The sequence below is a fragment of the Patagioenas fasciata genome, chromosome 14 (assembly GCF_037038585.1).
Source record: "Patagioenas fasciata isolate bPatFas1 chromosome 14, bPatFas1.hap1, whole genome shotgun sequence".
NCBI classification, from domain to species: domain Eukaryota; kingdom Metazoa; phylum Chordata; class Aves; order Columbiformes; family Columbidae; genus Patagioenas; species Patagioenas fasciata.
In genome coordinates this window covers 10,210,222-10,232,909 of record NC_092533.1, presented here as the reverse complement: position 1 = coordinate 10,232,909, position 22,688 = coordinate 10,210,222, and the positions used below count along the sequence as shown (strand labels likewise).

The following is a 22,688-nucleotide window of genomic DNA, read 5'->3' as shown; positions in this document are numbered from 1 at the left end:
GACGGCGCGTGCGCGGTCTCTGGGCGGGGCCGCGCGCGCGCGCCGGGCTGAGGCCGGGCGCGACCAGCCCGACCGGAGGGACGGCGGAGGCGGGACGGGGCTCGGACGCGTCTGCGCCTGCGCGGCACCGCGCGGCACAAAGCGGCGGGGGCGGGAAACGCGATGGCGCTTGCGCGGCCGGCGCATGCGCGCCAGGGCGGTGAGTGGGGTTCGGCGTCCCGGCAGGGACGGATGGCCTTAGGTGGCTTCACCGCCGTCTCTGTTTCCCGGGCCTGTGGTGCGTGAGACCGGCAGTGCTGCTCAGCGCTGAGGGCTGGCTCCCTCCTCAGCGGGGCTCTGTGTGAGGGGGGGCAGCGCAGCCCAGCACCTCTCCCCCCCCCCTCCCCTCCGCCCGCACCCTGAGGCGGTAGCGAGGCCCTTTGCTCTGAGCTGGGGGGGGCCCTGTTCTGAGGGGGCCCTTGTTAGCCGTCTGGCCTGTTGGTATCTGTTTCTCCTGCCCGGGAGAGCCCTGAGGACAGCAAGGTGGCTCCTCAGGGGGCGCAGACTGGACGGGGTGCCTGACCCGCCCAATATCTGTGGGGGAGTCGAAAGAGGGGATGTTGGTCATTGCTTCTTCTGGCTCTGTAGTGTTTGTGCTTTTCCTGTAGTCTTGAGTGCTGTTGTCGTGTCTCTCTGGGATCGAGACAGTGGAGGGCCCTTGCTGTGTTAGGTGCTTAGAAATAAATCTCATCAGCTCAAGCCTGAGTGTTAAATATTGTCTTGCTTATGCTACCATGTAGTGCTTGGATTAAAAGCTCTGTGTTGCATTTCTTTCTTTAAAACAGGAGTTCTTGGAAGACTTGGCTTTATTATGGCCTCATAAGAGAGAAGGAATAAGTCAGACATGGCATATGCTTTCAGTGAAATAGCAGAACACTGGTGATGGATCTCAGCTGCCTTAGTGTACTTGGACTCTTGCTTTCTACCTAAAGGAGGTGATGTCTGTGAGATGGAGACAAATAAGATGCAATAAAAAGGAATGGAACAAATGTGCATCTGTGATCTAGAATGGTTTGTGTATTTTATTGCAATTTGCGTTTTACATTGCTGAGGTATAAGTTAATGCAAGGTTTCCCTTAAATAACTTCCAATGTATGAAAAAATCAGTTTAAAATATTATTTCACTTAAATGAGTCAAAATTTGGACAAAATGGACCCTGTTGAAATTATCAAATCAACAAGGACCTTTCCTAGCTAATAGATGTTGTCTTGGTCAGGGTTTGCCTAATACAGAGTCTAAATTGTTAAATTCTTTGCCTACTATTGAGGCAAATTAACAATTACATGGTGAGCAAGGGGAAAAGAATGTTTGCTTTCATAGGTCAGTCTCGGTTTCTTGGTGTCATACTCTCCTAGCAGACATCAGTTTGTTTGAATGACCTCACACAGCTGTTTTGTTTTTCTTCCAGAATGTTATTGCACTTTTTACATAGATTCGCATCTTCAGATGTTCTTAATTTTGTACTTAAAGTTGTAGAAGGAAAAGTGTTATTCATTGAACAATGATAGGTTTCAAGAATTTACTTTGTAGTGCATCTTCCTTAATATTCCCAAAATACTCTTGAACAAATAAATGCGAAGAACGTGAAGCAATAACATCATCTGTTGTGTAACTTGCCAGGCTAAAGTTTATTTTCTTTAGTAACTTTTGACCTCCTGGCATAATGAAATGTTTTAAAACCACATTTAGCTCTGTATTTTCCATAGAGATAGTGAAATTATTGGTGAGACTGAAGTAGATAATATCCTTGAACTTATGGTGTCAGTCTTATAGTTAATTATGCCTCTGTCTACAAAAAATAGCCAATTACTGTTACTGTTTACTTATTTTGCCCAACATTCAGAAAAATCTGAACATTTCATTTTGCAACTCTGTGCCTTGGTCTCAAGAGAGGAGAGTTCTTCAGCACCCTGTCGGAGTCTGACTGTGATCCAGACCAAGGTATTCTCTGTTCTGGGATTCTGGTCACTTGAGCCTGACAGGGAGAGGGCAGAGGTGCCTATCCCCTCTCAACATTATTCCCTCTCTACCAGCAAAAATTAGCATTTAAAAAACCTTGCTCTACTTGAAAGACGCGTTTCTTTGCTGCATGTGTACCCTCACCCACATCTTCATGTGGGTGTGCAAGTGGTTTGAGCTGGCATGGGAGGGGATGCCCACGCTGGGCATTGATCCGAGTGCTCAAAACGGGATAGGGCTGCATTGCCTGCTGCCAACTGTGTTTCTGGAATAGGAAGGTTACTGTGAGAGGAGAAATAAAACCACGTCAGCAGCAGGAAACTGGGTTATTTGTTTATGAAACTACAATCAAAGTCCTGTGATGTTTTATCTAATAGGTGTGGAGAAGGCACAGCCAGTGTGGATTTGACTGGGCTCCCTACAGATGTCAATAATGATCACTGCTGTCTTTAGAACAAGTGTGGTGGTTCCCAGACCCACTGTTGGTGTCCAGGAGCATCGTGTTGAAGTGCTCCCCTCAGAAAGTTGCCCTTTTTCTATGAAAAGACTCAGTCATGGCTCTTAACTGCCAGGACAGATGCCGCTTTGCAAGGGGCAGGTGATTCAGCACTCCCTGCTTGCAGCTGAAGCTGTGCCATTGCCCAGGAGAGAATTCAGGGTTTGGCTCAGGAAATTCAGGATTCAGTTACCCAGACACTCACAGAGAAGGGAAGAATTCTGGTTTCCAGTTCTAGCCCAAGCAATAGCTCTGTATTTTATTGTCATATTGTTTTGAATAGTCTACATCTGGATCAGAAGTCAGATCTTGTTCCTTCCGCCTACTTAAGAGTAATGATCAATAGTTTAGAGAATCATGGTTGCTTTTGTCTTCTTTTATAGATAGTTATCTGAGCCTTCAAAGGAGAGTGAAATAATGAAAGAATACCTGCTGTGTTGCATAAGCTGGGAGTTTGTCAGTACTTCAGATATACAGCAAGATTAAACCATGAATTGTGAGATGGCAGTAATACTTTGTATTTACTATGTGAATATATGCCAGACACTTGTGTGTGTGGTTTGTAGCTAAGGAGATCGACTGGGTGTGGCAGCCGTGATGAGTAGGGTAGTCCCTGCTGCTGTATGGGAGCCTGGCACTTGAGTCAGTGACGAATGTTTCATATCTATAGCATTCCAGAAAAAGGTTAACTGTTTGGGCTGACTGCACTTCTGTTTACACGCATCAGGCTGGTATGTTATTCAGCTTTTTTGCAAAACCATGGATAACACCAACTAGTAACAGTCTGAAATGAATCTCAAACTCATTGACATGTGTTAGCAATTGCAATAATCTTATCAGTTACTGCAGTGACACCAACCTTTCCATTGTAGTGAAAGGTACACCAGTGTTTAAACTATGCAGATTTATATTGTCAGGCATCGTACAACAATGTGAATGTAGTGTTGATTAAGCATTGTCGAGTAAGGAACACGTAAATAAGTTTTCTTCACACTTATCTCTCTCTGAATATTTTACTGGTTCTAAATTATCTGCTAACGTGTGTCTGAAGCGTTTGTTGCTATGGTGTTTTAATACTACATGCAGAATGAAAAGGCTATACAATATTGTAATAATAAGTTGCCACCCTTTGATGTAGGGCTGCCTTCTTTGATTAAATACATTTTTTTGTAAGCAAAGACTATAGACACTGGTTGGTACTTCAGTGTAGAAACCAACTGCCTTTATGGGGGGAAGGGACTTTTCCTGATCACATGAAGTCAGAAGTATACGTCATGTAATCACGTATTCGGATACCGGTCACTTACTGAGACAACATGTTGCATGTTTTGTGTTTTTATAGTTCCATTAAGTCAGATAGATCTTGTGATCTTTAGGAGAATGATTGCAAAAGATGGGCGAACTAGAAGAGAAGCTATTTACATTAGATATTTGTGTTACATCAGCATGAACAAATATTATTTCTGTATATTTGACTCATTCCAAAGTCCAGATAGTGCGTGACAAAATCGGTGACATCAGTAATACCACTATCAACAGAGGCCTACTCACTTTACACATTCAACTAAGTGGCTTCTGTAAAGGGTGGAATCTCATTATTAATCACCTTATATATCACGAAGCATTACTTAAAATTTGCTTGATCATAGTTCACTCTGGTGTTGTAGAAAAAGCAGGAAGTATACAGTCTTACATACAGTTATTTTGCAATTCTTTCAGTATCTAATTTTCAAATCAATACAGAAAATTCATAGCGAATAATCTTTTAAAAGCCAGGAGTAGAATGCTCATTCACAAACATTAGTTTTTTAATATTTTGCAAATATTCTGTGCCCTGCTCTCTCCCCGTAAGTGTGGCACTGAAGCCCAGCGCTGTCTCCTGACTGGGCAGGAACCCTGTGAGATGGGTACATCCCTGCGCTCCTGAGCACACGGCCACCTTCATCCTCCCTTCTGGAAGTGCTATGTGTCATCTAACAGCTCTAGTCTTTGGAGCACTTTGGAGCACTTGACAAACACTGTCACTGCCAGGACAAATTCTGTCACTATCATGGCTAGATGGAGAATTACATCATTTCAGTAACCCTTGAGGAAACAGTAAAGTTACTAACTTGCCACTAAGTTGCCAAACATGAGGGAAAGCATTTGAAGTCAAGAAAGTAGAGACTCCAGTTCAATAGCTGCTTGGGCACATGCTTAGATTCCTTCCTTTTAAACAACGTAAACATCTGTGCAATGTCCTGCTAAGCTTGCGTGAGGCGAGGAGGCTTTCGGCTTGCTGATTGCTGCTGTGGTGCTCCAGTCAGCGTGGCTCATGATACAAGTACTTTCTTTGGAAAAGCTCTCCTATTGTGCAATCTTTTCCATAAGCTACATTTAAGCACAAAGCAAATTATTAATACATACAAGTAGTTGTCATGGAGATAACATGATCCAAGGTGGTTTGTTTTATTTAATAAATTACACAAACTTGGCACATCTCACATGCTTTGTATGGACAATTCCTACATAATATTTCCTGCGTTAGGGAAGGGATAGATATTTCTTTGCTTTTTGTGCCAGCACACTATGGAGAAACCGCTGTTTCTGGTTTTCAGATGGCTGGGTTTAGGAATTTGAAAAATGTAGGACTTGCATTTTGTTATTTAAAATTGCAGTATCTTAGCAAGGGGCTGCATTGCTCACTTCTGTGAAATCTCAAAACACAATGTGATGGCTGAATTATGGATAAAACCTTTGCAGGATACATTTTGTCTCCTCATCTTGGTGCATAGACTTACAGCAAAATGCAGTAACTAATCCAAAAGAAAGCAGCTGGCTAATGTAGCTGGGGAGGCTTCAGGACTGTAATGAGGATGATTTTCCTTGGAATGAGCCTGCAATCCTATTAAATGCCTTTAAATCCAGGAGGACTAAGTGCTGTACCTGCAGACTTAAGGATATTAAGCCTGATTTCTTCAAAATGTGTTGCCCTTGGTTCTCATAACACTTCTGCTATTTAACTGCCCTTGCAAAGTGCTGAGACTGGAGAAGTGCACAATGCAGTTCAGCCAATAAGTAGGACTCTTATGTTTGTTCTGTGCCTCTTTTCCTTGTCTTGTCCTGGAGATCTTGTCCTATTATGCTTAAGCCAGACAACATCTAACCGATGTAGCCATTCTATAGCTATGTGAGGGAATGAATTAAATTCTCTGCGTATTATAGCCATTGCAATTTTTTTTTTTTCCAGATATTTACTCTTCAGTTAATACTACATCACAGTTGCTGTTGTAATGACCTTCATCTGGGCCAAGCAACTGGAGAGTTAAACTATAGAAAGACTGCAAAAAAGGATTGCAGCAACGAAACATGAGGTATTCCTTTCCCGCCAGTAAATGTTTCCTTCATAGCACTGCCAGTATATTGTAGTGAAGGAAGCATGAACCCTATTGGGGAGTACATGTGACCTCTAGAAGTGTGTTAATGCAATATCTGTGTAATTTTGGAGGTGTCACAGATGTCTTGCATGACAAAACAGGTATGCACCACCTGTTAAATGTGCCTTGTCTAAACTGCTGCCCTGCCATCCAGCTCAGCGTCAGCTCTCCAGCTCAGTTCCAAGCAGTGCTGTGTCCTGCCTGCTGCCTAAACGCTTCCTCTGAATAGACTGGGGAGGGAAAATTTCTTTTGAAATCTATTTATGTATGTGCTAAAGGACAAAGGAGAACTGTGATATATTCACTGCACAGGCACACTTATTCTTAGATCATGATTTAACTTCACTGTGGTTAACAAGTGTATTATTAGTAATAGCTAGTTACAAATAATAACCCGACCTTATTTTTAACCTAATACTGAATCAGATTTCATTGTAATAGGTGGATTAACTGCTGTGCTTTGCTCTTTGAATATTATCATTCAGAATTTCAGTGCCTTCCGTCTTGGGTATTAAAAATAGGTGGCAAGTTGGATAATTATTATTGTTCCAAATCTAGTTTGCAGCTTTACATAAGTGTTCTCACCAAATGCCTTATTTTAAAGGTGGAGTGTAGCAACTTGAAGTTATTTGCGCTGCTGTAGCAGGGTAGCCTACGTAGAACTGTCTCTTTTTTGAGGAAAGTTTGAGAGCCAGATTAATATTCATGAAAATAAATATATTAATGAAAATTAAAATGTGTGGACTGACTCACATTTGGCGTTTTAAAGTCATGTGTTGTCAGCACACCTCAGTCCCAAGCATAAGGATCCTTGTCAATCCTGTATTGCCCAAGCAGAAACTACTAGTCATGCCAATTCAATGACAGTCAAAATATTTGTGAGTAATAATAGTAAATATATACACATACAAAATGAAATAACAGTGGTAAATCACTTGGAAAGAGAATATCCCTAGGTGGATGGAGCTACACTTGATAAACCTGAGCTTCCTCATTAGTAACAGTGTGTTCATAGGTATTATCTCAATTTTTACTAGCTAAGACTATTTACCCTTCCAGCCCTGAGCTGGGTCACCTTTCCCCACCTTTCCTCATCATATCCATCAAACTCCTGTGACTTGGTAAGGATGAAAGACCAGTGGGAAGCATCAGTGGTCAATCCTGAGGACATTAGATACTTCCCTTCAGCTGTAACAAACTCCCCAGCTCTCCTGGTGATCACAGTAACAACAAACCCTCTTCTGTTTGAACAATAAATTTTATTTTTCCATCTCCTATTTCATTGCGCGCTGTGACCTCCACCTTTGATCAACGTCTTTTTTTCTGTCAAAGTTAGCATTGTTCTTCCTGATTGCTGTTATTCTCCTCCATCCTTTTTCTTGTGTAAAGCTTCCTTTCTTTCCCCTTTCAGCCTTCCTGAATTGGATTTAGTCAAGTGATCTGCAACACCTCATAAGCTCTGGAAATATCAATCTAAACTGGGAAGCTTTTCTCCCTGAAGTTGTATATAAGATAAATATAATGAAAATAAAAAATACACTTAAAAATTTGATTAATAAAAGTCTTACATTTGGCAAAAACATGAGAAATGGCCATGAAGGGTGACTTGTTAATCTCACTAGTAGATGGTAATGCCAAAACTCTCAGTATTTCAACTGAAACGCGGGTCGTACTGACAGGGTGTCTAACCTCATTTTTGATGTATATAGCATTAACGACAACCGCTGAGTGCATTCACTGGCCAAATAGTACCTTCCTCATGTTAGCCTCAGAATGCTTGGCCATTATATTGTGTTGCATGTCTGTCATCTAGATGCTACACACACCCAGCTGTTGGAAGCCTGAGCCAACAAATCCTGAAAGTTTGCAGGCCTAAAAGCTGGGCTTGTGCTGGGCTATCCTAGTGCACCCTGAACCTGAGCTGTGTTTGCTGAATAACTAGCTGAATTTCACTCATATGCAGTAAGAGCATCCAAAAGCTGTCAGTCTGTATGTGCTCAAAGACAGGAACCAGTGCTAATGTTGCTTGCTGCCATGGTATTCAGAAATTTGCTCTTGGGAGTGTATATGTAGCACAAGCATAATGTTAATTTGTACACTTCACCAGTGTGGTTTTCCTCCTCAGATTACAAACTGAAAAGGTCAAGGAAATTATGACTGTTGTTTTCATTGGATGAATAATTACTCCATAATTAAATAATGATAGCAAGTGTCTTATCAGAGAGCAGAACTGGTTTCAGAAAACTATCATTAACTTGAGCAATTGAATTTTTTTCAATTCCATAACGAATGTATGTTTATCACAGGACTGAATGAATGGAGAGTATATCACAACAGTGGTTGATCCCTGTTGCACAGAATGAGAGGGGGAAGCTTGCCAGCTTCAGAAGGGAGGCTCTCCATCATGAAATCACTGGCCCTGTGCTTTGGGACACTGCACAGCAAGTTGGATTTTGATTCATGTTTTACTATCAAAAATAATCTTACAAAGCCTGGCTGAACTTCCTCAGAAGAATGTTTATTTCAGAAATGGCACCTAAGCTATGATATAAATTAGTCTCAACAGTGTAAGTATTAAACCTACCATTCTTGTGTTGCAGCTGTTTCTACATGAAGTCCCTCTCTGTACCTTTTTATAAATTTCCCCCTCTGTCCTGACTATAGTTGCACTTCCCTTTAAAAATTGGATCTATTACAGTGGAAAAATCATACATATTCTTTCTTTTAGTAGTCAAGAAAACTGTATTGGTATAGCTAATACTGCTCCAATTTTTTTTTTTTTTACAGTGTCCAGCTGGAGACAGGCAAATGTATCAAAATCTATCAAGAACTACTGGTGTAGATAATAAACCAAGTAAAAGAATTTCCACAATAAAGGTGTGTACGTTACAGTAGCCTGGAGATAGGGCTCTGACTTATTCCAAAACAAGTTCTTCTGGTTTTATGTGACTATTTAATACAGTTCTGTGTTCAAGAAAATAACTCTTGCTCTTACTCTGGACTATGAAACCAGTAGAGCAAGAGGCACCACGGGCTGGTGAGCAGATCAGGAGACTGGAGTTGTCTTGTGTATCTGTTTAAAGATTTCCAAGGCCATTTCAACTCCCACTTCCCCTTCTGTGAAGTGTTACAGCTACTATTAATTTTGCTAGTTATATGAGCAGATATTTTAAAACTGAAACACACTTTCTTCTGAGTGTAAGTTATCTTTAACAGAAAAGTCATAACTATTAGGTGAACAAACTCATTATTGTCTTATGTCTGTGAATGAAAAAGCTTCTCAGCAATGTCAATGTATGCAAATACTTGCATTTTGTTCAACTGTTTTAAATGTAAATGCTTTCTACATATCATCTAGAAGAAGAAAAATATATTCCTTTTAAAGAGGGTAGCCTGTCTCAAAAATACTGACAAAGAGTATAGCATGGCTTTTCATTTACTGTATTTCTGTACCCTCTTTTGCACCAAAAGATTCTGCAGTTTTCAATGGCTTGTGGGCACAAAAGGAATTTCACTTACTCTGAAAGGCAGCTGGATCTAAGAGGAAGACAGAACCACAGCGCTGGACAATAAGATTTCTAGGTGAGTGATCAACTAATTTATCCCCTTGAAACTCTCAACACATATTTTTAAAGTTGGGGTGATACCAACAAAGTACAGCTTACTGTCAAGTGAAACCATGTGTGAAACAGTTGCTGGCAGTCTGAGTATGATACATACCTGTGCATCAAAATCACTTGTAGTCCTTTTTATGATGGGATTGTGAATTGTACTTTTTGTTTCTGTAATTAAAGGGTGGAACAGATGGTGAGAACTTCAAGAGCTGCATCCATTAAATTAACATAGAGAATGTCTCCACATTATAATTTAATATAATGGGATTTTACTTCAGTGAAATAAAACTATACGGTTTAGTGTTTGGGAATGTTTACTATATGAGAAACTTCACTGTTAAAAGATTTCACTGAGTCATGATATGAGTCTCTGCCAAATACCAATCATATGACCAACCCAGTTAGGAAAGGGTGTTTCTTCATGCCAATATATTTCACATGCCACCCTACAGTGAGCCTTTTTTGACTATACACCTGTGGATTTTATGTCACACCAAAGGGAGACAATGTTGTCTGACTGCATATGGTTAAAAAAGAGTAGTTATTAACAAGCGCAAGCTGGCTGGTCCAGTATTAAGAAAGGTGTAGCAAGAGGGGTTGGGTTTGACATGATTTCAGATGTAGAGTTAAGGCAGACAATTCAAACTGAACATCGATACTAGTAAAAATCAATTAATGTTTTGGCAGTTTCAGGAATTAAGATGCTACTCTTTGGATGGCAAGCAATTTCAAAAGTTCAGAGAACAAACTTTCTCGTTTCTGTTGAGACAGGGGTTTGAATTACTATAGTTAAGACAGAAAAGGAAAATCCAAAAGTAGAGGTGTGAATTTTATAAGCAGCAATGGACACTGCTGGGTTTTCCTAAATCTCAGGAAATGTATACTTAACTGTAAATATCTGAGTGAAGCTTGTCTAAGCTTCATTTCGGGCATCCTGCATTTTATTACTGAAATGCTTTTTATTCATGGAAAGTTACAGCACATGTTTTGTACTAGTGATTCTTTACTCCAACAAGCTTCAGCTGTAGATACATCATGCTCACCCCCCCCGCACAGCTCCACAATGGCAATCAATACATTGTCTTCTGCATACAAAGGCTATTCCTCTAATAATCAGACGCTGAGATAAGGATGAAATCATTATGGAAAATAGGACTAGAAAGAACACAAAGACTCACAATGGGCCCAAGTGTTTCTGCTGCAACCCTTATTTCAACTAAAATACACTGCAGATTAACTTGCCACAGTGACTACTGAACAAGAAAGTTAAAGGGACAAGCACATGTACCACAGAAAGTTTAAATTACAGTTCCCTTCAGTGTAATCTGTGAAATCACTGTTACGCAGCGTGGGAATAATTGAGAGGTCACAGAGGATTATGTGGACATTTACGTTTCATTCTGGCTGAAGTATGTTCAGCTCCAGTGATATCAACAAAATTGTTTCCGTCTTCAGTAATGCTGTATTTGTTTCTAGGGCTTAATGAAAGAATAACATGTTTATTAACTGCGTATATTTATCTCTCACTGACATCTCAGGTTTTCAGATTTTCAGCATTCAACTCTTGCGATGTTATTTCAGACATATTGAAATATGGTGTATGGAAATGAAAAATAGGATGGTTGATAGATTCAGAATCTAACACATCTCTCCCAGAACAAAGCAGAACGTTGCTTTAATGGCAGTGGGTTTTGCCAGGAAACCTGATACACAGTGTTTAAGTCTTTGCCAGCCGCTGGATGAGATGTGACATATCATTCCCTTTTCCCTGTTTCCCTTGGTTGGGGAAGGAAAACTTCTGTATGCTCTCAGTGGAGGAATGTCTCCCGTACTGGTTGTTTCTCACTTCTCTACTTCAACTACTAGTTTATCCTTCCTCCACATAAAAAGGTAGGGACTTGTGGTTTGGAGAGACATTCATGCAGCTGAAGTAAAGCCTGTGGTGTTACTGAGCAGTTTCTCCTTTGATACCATATGCTCTTCAAACTGCAGTAAAATGCATTCTATGAGATAATTAGCAGCTGTATTCAAGTGACTCAAGGGAAGATTTGAGTTCTGATTTTTGAGAGGGTGTTTGTATATCTGATGTAATTTTGTCTCATCACAGTCTGCATAAGCTTTCTGTGCAGCAGAACAAAGGAAAGAATTAAGCAATGAGTCTGAAATACTTACACTAGGAAAATAACTATTTTGTTTCAGCAGCTAGTGCTACTTTTTCTCCATTGAAAGAATGCCATTGAACAGAGGTTTAAGAAGTACAGCTTTTACTATCAGTAATGTTCCACAACCAACAAGAAAGAAAATCTGTTTGAAACACTTTGAAATAATGCTTGATATAAGGTACTCTTTATCTAACAGTCTCTGACAATCAGTCTTTTCACTTGGAAAATACACTTCTACAGTTGAGCAACTGACATGTTTCTTAAACACTTATCCATATATACAAGAAAATACTTAACAATGTTAATATTAATTCCTCTGCAGAAAATTATTAAAAACAAATAGAAATTGATGGCAAAGAGCAGAACTCCTAGAGCTGCACGGTTGGTCTGTGGCAGATCCTCTTGCACAGCCCGTGGCTGGTGACGCTGTGATCTGGATGTGCCTTCAGCTGCGTCACTAAGTGCAATAGAGATTTCTGAATTGAGTAGTTATTTCCATGTTACTCACAGAAGCACTATTTCTCCCCTTGCCCCTGATTTTTCTTCCAGCAAGGAGATTCCTGCTTGTGTTATGATTTCCTCTTTCTGGTGTTATGTTTGCTGACTCAGCAGAGTTGGGGGAGGCATACAGCATATAGGCAAATAATTACTTGTTTTGCAGGGGCAAAGCATTTAACAGCAGAGATTAGTTGATTTTCTGGTCTTCTCTGACCACCCTTCTAAAACCTGATAATTGTATCTGAACAAACTGAGCACATTTCTAAAAGAATTCAAATAGCAGTCTTCTATAGGGAAAGCATCATATTTTAATACCAACTCTAGAATAGCATTTTCCATCAGTAGCTCTCTTGCAAAATCAATACCACTTCACAGATGTGGGATCTGACCTGTTCAGCAATGAAATTTGTTAACCCAAACCATCTCTGCCAGTGGCACAGCAAAGAAAGAACGTGATCCAGACATCTAGGCTAGCGTCAGGTCCCGATGGCCACTTTAAATTGAAAGTATTTATTTATTCTTGGAGGATTTCCTAGGTCTGTCTCCCTTTCTCACCATTTTTTTTCTTTGAGCCTCATCCTCTTTCTGGGATCTTCGGGGTACGCTCTTCTGTCCCCTGAGCTGGGATACCGTGAATGAAATTCTGCTTTTCTGAGCACTAACTGGGCCCATAGCCCGTGTAAGCATTTTCTGGATTTGGTGACTTTAAGCCCCCAGATCCCTACTTACCCCGATCCATCAAAATAAATTTTTAGATAGGATTATATGGGAAAACGCATTAGGAGAGGAAGAGATTTTAAAAATAGCCTAGCATCTAAATCTCTGTGTAATCTTGTCTAATTGTCCCAGTATTTGAGCACAGGGCATGGAGCTGTACTAGCCCAGTGTTGGCAAAGATGAGCTATGTGTAGGAGATAGGCTTTACAAATACTTACATATTTTTGAAGCATTCTGAAGTGTTGGTTACACCCGGGTGATGTCATTAAAGGTTTATCTATAGTAAATCTGCTTTCTTCAGAGAGCCAGTGCGGCTTTTTCACACCCACATGTGACAACCCATAAAACAGCTGTTACAGTTAGAATCTGTCAGTCAATGCTTTATTAATCCTGCCATGGCAGGAACATTGCGCCTGCATAAACAGGCTAGCAGCAAATCACAGGCCAGAGAGCAAAATCCAAAGTACTGCACTGTCCTGATGCTTAAGTTATTACTAATAAACAATGCAAATCTAAATAAGAAGGAATTAAGATGTGCCCAGGTTGTCCTAATTTTGGTGGTGTGACTTTTTTTGCCATTAAATGTTATCCAAAACTCTGGTCCTATTTCAATATTTTATATCGTAATTGTTGAACGTAAGTAGTTACCATAAAGCTGTAAAATAAAATAAAAATTTATTTAAAAATTAAATGTAAAAATAGCGTTCTATTTTTTTTTTGACATTCCATTTCTAACATTTTCATAGTTTTCTGCCATGTCCTATTACGTAGCTTAGGGTGTTTGTATTTTTATTTTTGCCTAGCAACATCAGTGACTACCTAGAAAGCGCAACAGAGGAAAGCTTATGAAAAATGTTAAATATGTTACAACAAATAGGAAAAGTTATTGCAGTAAGACATGGAATTTGCTTCCTAATTCCTATGATAAACAAAAGCTTCTAGACTTCATGGCTCGTAAACTCTTCCAGTTTCTTTATTGTAATAGCTTTGCTGCTCAGCAAGATTCTTTAAATACTTTACAGACACCTCATGATACCAGATAATATAATGATTGGGCAGTAATTGCTTCTCCCAAAAAGTACAGGATGGACAGATAGCCCCAGTAACACTTTTCATATATCCTCAAGAACACAGTTTCCATATAACCCAAACTCCTACCAGTTTTAGTTAAACACGTGGAACACCAGTTTAGCTCACCTCCACTAGCTATTCTTCTAGTTCCAGATTTTTTTTACTGCCTCTGCAGGTAATTTATGTTCAGTTCAGACCCAGGGAACACCAACAGTTGTAGACACTGCCTGGCCTTCTGAATCTTGCTGTAGTTATTCTGCTGTTAATGAGTAACTGTTCATCTCCCTGCAGACTGATCGTCAATCAGGGCCAGTAACAGAAACCAGCAAGATAATTATAAAATACCTCTTAATTTTCTGTTAGGTTTTTTTGGTTTTTGTAATTTGTGTTCTCTAAGTAGATTTTCCTCCCAGAAGCACATGTTTGCATGTTTTCCCTAATCTTGTAGTATTATGCAGAATGCTCATATAAACATTTTAGCTACTAATCACTGTAGTATGCCATTAATTCATAGTACACTCAGTTAATTTAGGTATGGATATTGGAGAAACATAATTAAAACACAAATACAGTATCACAGCTATGCAATTACTTTTTTTTTTTTTTCTTTAGATACTGAATGGACCAAGTTATTGTAGGGGGGTTTGGTGTGTAAAGCGGGGGCTGCAGCCCCACTTTTCCCTGTCCCCCCTCATTCTTCTCTTCCCAGGCTACTGTCTCAGTGGTGCCACCACATCTTTGTGAGGCTGTTGTGCAGAAAAGGGATCCAAGTTCAAAGCAACTATCTTGGGTCAGATTATTTTAGTCCACATCAAGCCCTTGACTGGGTTCACTGTGCAAGCCCACATGCAATTGTGCCAGCACCACTTGGGAAAAATGTGGGACTGGAAAAAAACACCACAGCTTTGGGCTGCATAAGGCAGAGCTGCTGCCAAAGGAAACATTAATCAAGCTATACCAAATATTTGTTTTGAAACAATTTTAACATAAAGTTTTAGAACACTCGTAGATGAAATGTGTTTGTTGGGATAAAAAGCTACAGCCAAAGTTAAATCTGACTTCTAATTATACAGAATAAAGAGATACAACATCAGACTCTCTGAAGTCTAAATATGTAATTTCACAGTGAATATTTAAATACTACAAATTTAACAATTAAAAATATTAAATAAATATTTTGAGTCCTTCATGCCTGCCATCCTGCTCGCCAATTGTTTTGTTAAATACAAATGAACCACTGCATTGACATTCAATCTAAAATCAAAAACCAGGACAGCAGATTAAAAATCAACTTTGTTCTATTTCATTTTGGAAATACTTCTTCCTCAAAATCAACATTGTTTTCTACTGCAATGATACTGATTAGATTCAACTCCATTAAGACAGGAATCCATACAGCACTTGTATTTACAGCCAGCCTGGGATTTCTGAGGGTCAAGGCAAACACATAGTGTTACTGTGTCCTTGTTGGAAGCAGGTACAGTGGTGACATCGCTCTGCAGCCTCTGGACTGGTGGAGCAAATCCCATGGATTTCAAAAGGCTCCACAGCCACACCTGCTGGCTGGCGGGCTCAGCACTGCAGAGATAAAGCCAATAGTGATTTTTTTAGAGAAATCACTCCAAAAACATGTTTAATGCTGTATCACGCCGTGATGCCCTCAGTATGTCATTAAGAAAAATGTTAAACAATTTTAAAAGTATTATACAAGGTACTGTAGGGTGGTTCTTGTAAAAAAAATCTTTGTTCAAAAAGTTACAGACTGGAAATCCCATTTCCTAAGCAACCATAACCCGATAGCCTTTGTTTATACATTAAAAGGTGATTGGATGCTATGTGCTGTTTTGATTGTGGAGTTCGCTTTACTCGACCTCTGTCTGGGCAGCAGCAAACTGTTTTTTCCTCACTGTTCAGTGTGTGTCTCCTTGCTCTGCAAAGGGCCAGATCTGGTGCTGTTCCATGTTAAACTTTATGCCTCTTTAGGAGCAGGCTCACCACAGCAAAGATGTGGCCAGTGTCTCTGAATCCACCCTTGTTTATGTAGGAAAACGTTTAAGAAATGTTTTGTGAGAGATCTTATAGAACTTTAGGGAAATACAGGCTTTTGGGGACCTTTTGGGACATATTCAGGCTGTACAAACACACACACACAAACCAAGGGCAGTTTGCAATCTACATGAGTGACTAGTTTACCAGTGTGCACATATTTATGAATTTATATCTGTTCCTATCACTAGATTATTCATAAATTTGTATCATTAGGTTATGAAGAATCTTTTAATCTAGTGCTATTAGGTGTCTGTTCTCAAATTATAATTTTTTTGTCATTGCACCTACTTCAGTAACATCTAGGATGTCGGGATCTTATTCTGTCACTACGTAACCTAGTTCACGGTTTTTGGTTCATCTTTCTGAATTGGTACAGCGGGTGGGTGGAAGGTGAGTTATTATTTTAGCTGCCAGTTCTAGGGTAGGTAAAGGCCCCAGAGTTTTATCTAAATTATACTGGAGAGAATATTCCCTTTAGGAGCACTTTGCTGGCAGAGTACTGTCCCAAAATACTCCTCTGACTCATTAGCTAGGGGTTATGAATGGGGTAGCTGTAGCAACTATGCATCGACTCGAGGCTTTTTCACCTCGCGTGCTGCCCCTTTCTCATTAAAACAAATGATCTGTCCCTGTATCTTTATTTCCAAATGGCATTTACGTGTGCTGCCCTACTCTTTATGTTTCTGTGGGTGTGACTCACATGCACAGAGCGTGCAGTTTTTGAGCATGGAATAGGAAACAAGAGACAGGTACCAAACAACTTCCTGGCCAGCCAGGAAGATGTAACATCTCTGACTACAGGTTCTTCCTCCAACACGTAACATCTTCTCTGAGCATATCAGAAGATACAGTGGGTTTGCAGCCCGGATCAGGTGAATCCAGGCTCGTGCTGGCAGTGTTTCCAGAGCTGATTTTACCTCATCTCACATTCATACCTTCCTCTTCTGCATACCGCAGGGATATTGCCTAACTTTATGACTGCTTGCCTGGAGCTTCATAAATTAAAAGGCCTGGGTGAGAAAGGTAGGATCCCTATCCCAATAAACAGAGATATTCTTCCGTAAGCAGTTTAGAACATCTGATTTAGGAGTTTAATTATTGCCCAATTGAGGTGATGTGAAGCATTTCCAGAGAATCTCTGCTTCTCTTCCATTGGCTGTTTGGATGAAAAACAGATGTTTCTAAAGTAAACAAATAAATCAGATGTCTGAAATAGATGGACTAATACCCCTCTAAATGCGTAGGAAGAAACCGGCTTCCTGTATCATGTCCTTATTCTGAAAGAACATCCTCCATCCCTCCATTGCCATTTGACTTCCGGCTACCACAGCTGGATGATGGTGGCCACTTCCAAAGGGGGTCACTTTACAATGTCCCTTTATGCTGTCTCTGGATGATTCATCTTAAACATGGGAAAGCTAAAAGAAACCCAAATAAACACACTAAGACAAAATAAAATAAAGCTCTCAAAATGTTTGTGGAAGGATTTTGTAGGGTTACAAAGACTTCTGAGGAATCAAAGTAGCCTAATGGATAGAGTGCTTTCCCTTCTCTCATACACTTCAAAGCTCCATTTCATTTTAAGTATTAAACTTAATTGTTATAACACCTTCTGCAAAGCATCTGTAACATAAAGTCAACCCATGATCAACCAAATCAATGACTCTGGAGATTTAAATGCATTTCCCATAACAAGTATCAGAGATTTGCAAGGACGTAACAGAACCAGAGGGGAGGAGTAAACCCTCTGCATCACTGTAACTCAGCTGCAGGAGGAAAGCTTGGCCCCTGGCCTTTCCTTTTCTGCGTCCCCCACAAATGAATGAGATCCTTCATTTCTCTGCAGCAACTGCATTTTCTATTGCCAGAGGAAGAATGAGTCAGAACAGTCTGCTGCTGTTGAAAGCTTCACTGGTCGTTACTCAACACAGTGCTGCATCGTTTTTGTTTTCAGTTTTCCTGGTGTTAACAGGTTATTAGCAATGCCTGGTATCACCACTAGCATTCTGGGATTAGTAAAAGAGCTTTTTGCTTGCCATTTATTTTAAGACTTAATGAACAAGCTCTCTTTGTAGAAGACGACACTTTAGGTTTGGTCTTAAAAATTAAACAGAGCAAGCTAATAAAAAAGAAAATGTATCTCAATTAGATTATTCTTCCTCCATCTGCTCTCTCCGATCTTTTTATGACAGGAAATTGCCTATCAGATTTTTGATTTTGCTTAATGGAAATGGCAAAACCTAAATCCATTCTCATTCCCACTGACATCAGGGGAAACGATTTGATGTCTGAACAGAACACTTTTTTTTTAAAACTCTCAGTGTCTGCAACTGCATCTTAGTGAATATAGTAATTATAAGTGAATTTAAATTAACTACTTATTAAACTGTGGACTGGCATTTACACTCCTGAATCTCCTTGGCATTTCTGAAAATTCTAACTTCTCTAATTAGCAATTTCTGATGTGCCACATTCATCATGTGTGGACATCCCATTTAAACCCACTGAAGTCCTCATACGACTTAGGGAGATGGGCTGTAACTGAATGCCATTTCTAGTAGGAAATAGCATCTCCAGTAAGGCAGTAAGCTGGGCAGACCTTCTCCTTACATTTTTAGGATGCTGGACTTCAGGAAGTACCATGCCTGAAAATCCTGGGTGCTTTATAAAATACTCTTGAAGAAGCAGTGTCCAACTACTTGACAAAAGGAAATTATGGATAATAAATTAGCTGCTTAAAACAGATATAAAATTGTGTACCATATTCTTATTCTTGTGTCCACACAGGGATGGCTAAAATACGTTAAAAATCTCTCCTCAAAAGCCTGCTGTCTTCAAAACTGAAGTGAATCCAACTGCGCCACAGTGCTGTATTCCTCTCTGTGCTTCCCCTCAGAGGAGGAGGATGTGTAAGCGCAGATCCTTCCTGCTGACTCATTCTGCTCCATATTTGAGGTTTGAGAATAAAGGAATTATTGCAGGTTGTTAAAAAGCTATTTACCTCCATGTTTATAGTTCAACACTGCCAGAATAACTTCTGCAGTGCACTGTTATTATTATTACTAATAGTAATAATAATCAATATCTAACAGCATGAATAAGCGCGTACAGGAATTATCATTCCATAATTCCAAACCTCCTGTACAGAATTTCGTAGTAGTAGATGGACAATAACAGAATTTTATAAAATACAGGATATTAGTAGGAATTAATTACACACTTGGAAAAACTTCCATGTTTCCTGTAATGTGCACTGAGGATCCTGGGAAGAGAGCCAACGCAAAGTGATGTCATCCACCGCTGACAATAAAAAGGCCACCTGGGGAAGCTGGGACAGGGAACTGTGAGCTGCACTGCTGGCCTCAGAGGGCAGGAGCAGGAGGAGAAGGCAGGAGGTTCAGCCTTTCGGCCAGTTCTGCTGTCCCTCTCCCGTAGCCTGATGTAGCCGAGGACAGGCAGAGCTCAGGAACAGATGCTCAGCAGCACCGCTCCCAGGCGGGATAGTTAATAAACCAGCAGAACTCACACATATTCCTTCACTCTTTACTTTAAACAGCAATTGCTTTTGTCAACATAATTTCCAAACTTTGTCTCCAAATTTTAAATTTACTTCAGATGCTCGTTTTAATTTGACAGCAAGGCATTGTAGAAACAATTTGTTTTCACACTATTCTGTGCATAAAGCAGCCTACAAGTCACCAGTACCCTGGCAATGATACAGGTCTCATTTTCAAGCTGTTTCCCCCTTGTTATACATGTAAAGCTGCTAACCTGTAGATTCTTTACATCTGTTTTGCTAACAGATTTTTCGAGTTTCCCATACAATATTTTAATGGCCACTGTCTGTCCCATGTCCTTGTGCTTCACTGCTGTTCTTTTACTTCCACTTTGGCAAGGATCTCGTACACCTTCCTCTCTGGTTATTTCTTCATAGAACAAAAGTTTTAACTGATTTGAGGCATATACAGTTCTTTAAACATGTATTTATATACAGTGTTCAGAGGGGAGCAACACTTGAAGAAGGCAGCACTCACAGCATCCCAAACGTTTCTGCAGGTCCTTGAGTTTCACAATCCTTTGGTCCAGCTGATTTTAAACATATATGGGGACGATAAGAACCAGCTTTACACTCATACACACTCACAGAGGCATCTCCAAGCGCCACCTTTAAACGTGTGCCATTAGAATACGGAATGCAAATTTTAAATAAAATAAACATGGTCCCATCTCCTAGAAAACAAAGGTGCGACCAGCATGACTGGGAAGGGCCTGGGTATCTGCCTTATCGCGCTGTTCAAAAAATCGCTAATGGTAGTTTTGAAAACGGGCCCGCCCGCGGCCTGGTTCCGGTGTCGGTGGAGCGGCGGCCCCCCTGCACCAGCTTCTCCGTAAGGCCGGCGCTGCGCTGAGGCCTCGGCCACCACATCTCCGGAAGGCCGGCGGGCGAAACTGGCCGGACCCCGGGACGGCCCCCAGCCCCGCTGGGTTCCCGCCCCGACCGGAGCCGCAAGTCCCTGCTGCCATGGCAACGGGCGGGGCGGTGGCGCGGTGACGTCAGGCGCACGGCGGGGCGGGGCTCTGCCTCGCGCTGCCTCAGAGCGGCGTTTCCCGCCGGGCGGGCGGATGGCTGGCGTCGCCGTCGTGTCTCCTCAGAGGGAGCCCGTCGTTAAATGTGCCTTACTCGGGCAGACGTGGCCGCCTGTGCTTCCGCGGGTCGTGGCGTCAGGTAATGGAGGATGTCGGGCTGGTCAAAGGTGTCACTGCTGCCCCCAGAGGCAGAACCGCCATCTCCCTGCTCCGACCTTCGCAAAAATAAGTGAATGCATGTGTAAAAGTTGAGGGAATTCGTTTGGGATTTTTGAGGAACCCTGATTGCAGGTGGCCGCGTTGAGCCTGTGAAGAAGTGGAGAACAAGTGTTAAATCTCGTCAGCCGGTTTGGTGGAGAGAAGGAGCCGGCTGCGGTGGGTTTGGCTGCACTCATCGTTCTGTAGGCGGTAAATAGGAACACTCTTCACTGAAATACAGCCAAACAACAACCATCAGTAGTTTCCTGTCAAAGAGCATGGGTTGAGTAGGTCCACACAGGGATTTTTTGGGTCTGGTATTTTTCTTGAAAGCTTAGAAAGGGATTGGTGGCCCTAAAAGGCACAGAGGGCTCAGGGGCTCTGGAAGGTGGGCTGGGAATCAGACACATTGGATCAATACACTGGCTGCTTCCAGCTCTGCTGCTGCGTAGATCAAATAACCCCCTGATTCTCCTCTTCACTGTGGCACTGCTTAGTGGCTCCTATATTGGAGCTGAGGATGAGCAAATCTTTTTTTTGCCACATGAAGTATTGTCTCTCCTTGGTGGCCACTGCAATGAATGAGAACAGAAGCAGTTTCTAAATGGGGACTTGGCTTATTCATTTTTCTAATTTTGTAGTCTTGGGCTTGGCTGATGTTAATATAAATAATTCTTCCCAGAGGGACACTGCAGCATGAGAGAGTGACCTGGAAAAAAACAAAACAAAACAAAGAGGTTGCTGGGAGGATGCGTTGTTTTAACAGACAGGAAAACAAGTAGTTTGGTTTCACTGTTACTTCTCAAGCTTCTCATCTCACAAAAGGACAGTTACCTTAGAAATGCATGGGGTTTGCAAAGTGCTACACAAATGTTATGTTTACTCAAGTATTACTACAGAATGACCATGCTGCAAAATGCTACTTCTTTATTTAATGTAATCCCTTACCAAATATCACTTTTCAGAGAAAAAATAGGGATAAAACTGAATGTGAAACAACTTTCTGACCAGAAAGTTATTGTATATATTTCAGTACCATTGAAGAAGTTCGTAGAAGGAAAACATTCATTCATGTTCTAGACCTTGGCAAGGGCAGAGCCTCTTATCACTACAGTTGGGAGCGATTTTTTTAAATTTCGTAGGATATAGTTAACTCCATTTTAAAATCTGCACATGCCATACAATCAACAGAGCAGAAGTTGCAACTAGTTCTTCAAAGGGGAAAAAAAAAAAGTTTTCCATTTATTAATAAAGCTACCAGCCACACCTGTGGAACTGCCAGATAGGATTAAAAGGAAAACCTTCTGTTCAAGAACATCAACGCACTGTTCCCAATGTCACTGCTGAGCTGTTGTTGAAAAAGTTCCGAAGACAGGTAGAAAAGAATAGGATTTGATTTAGTTCTGGTTTGGTGCCTGCTGTTTGGGGTTTCCTTTTTTTCATTCTCAGTGCAGGCCCTGAGCTTGGAGTCTGGGGTCTTGAGAGGCACTTGATGTTCAAAGGGCAGAGCTGCCCCCGCGGTAGGGGGTGCTAGAGCACCTGTTAGTACTGAAATAATGAATGTCCCTAAACTGGTGTTCATTATTTATACAGGTCCAAGCTTGCACTTGTTTTTTACACTCTGCCTTCTCCCATACAAATTAGACGGAGCTAAATATAAACTGTATAAAGCCAGAGGAGCAGCAGTGGAATGTAAGATCCCAATGTCCGTGTGATGGGAGGAGGAAAATCCTGCAGAGAGAATTGTTTGTTGGGAACCATTTCTGACTAGCGTGGGGAATAATGTTTTAGTGGCTGTGGAATGACAGTTTCTTATTACACTCCCTTGCAGTATCACGCTTTACATGGATTCTTGTGCTTGTATCTCACTTTTAGCATCTG

The 22,688-nt window shown here is 41.0% G+C and overlaps 1 long non-coding RNA gene across 9 annotated transcripts; it reads left to right on the top strand.

The window, feature by feature from the left end:
• The first annotated feature begins 55 nt into the window (after positions 1 to 55).
• On the top strand, positions 56 to 18,795 carry LOC136107667 (uncharacterized). Of its 9 annotated transcripts, none has more exons than XR_011741381.1 (5): positions 193 to 277; positions 825 to 1,050; positions 5,725 to 5,848; positions 8,218 to 8,788; positions 9,383 to 18,795. It is a non-coding gene; the product is annotated as an uncharacterized lncRNA (long non-coding RNA). The 9 variants fall into 9 exon arrangements; XR_011741380.1 differs by lacking the exon at positions 5,725 to 5,848 and adding an exon at positions 1,884 to 1,981; XR_011741378.1 differs by lacking the exon at positions 5,725 to 5,848 and having other exon boundaries at positions 825 to 1,981; positions 8,218 to 8,478; positions 8,699 to 8,788.
• The last annotated feature ends 3,893 nt before the right edge of the window (positions 18,796 to 22,688 follow it).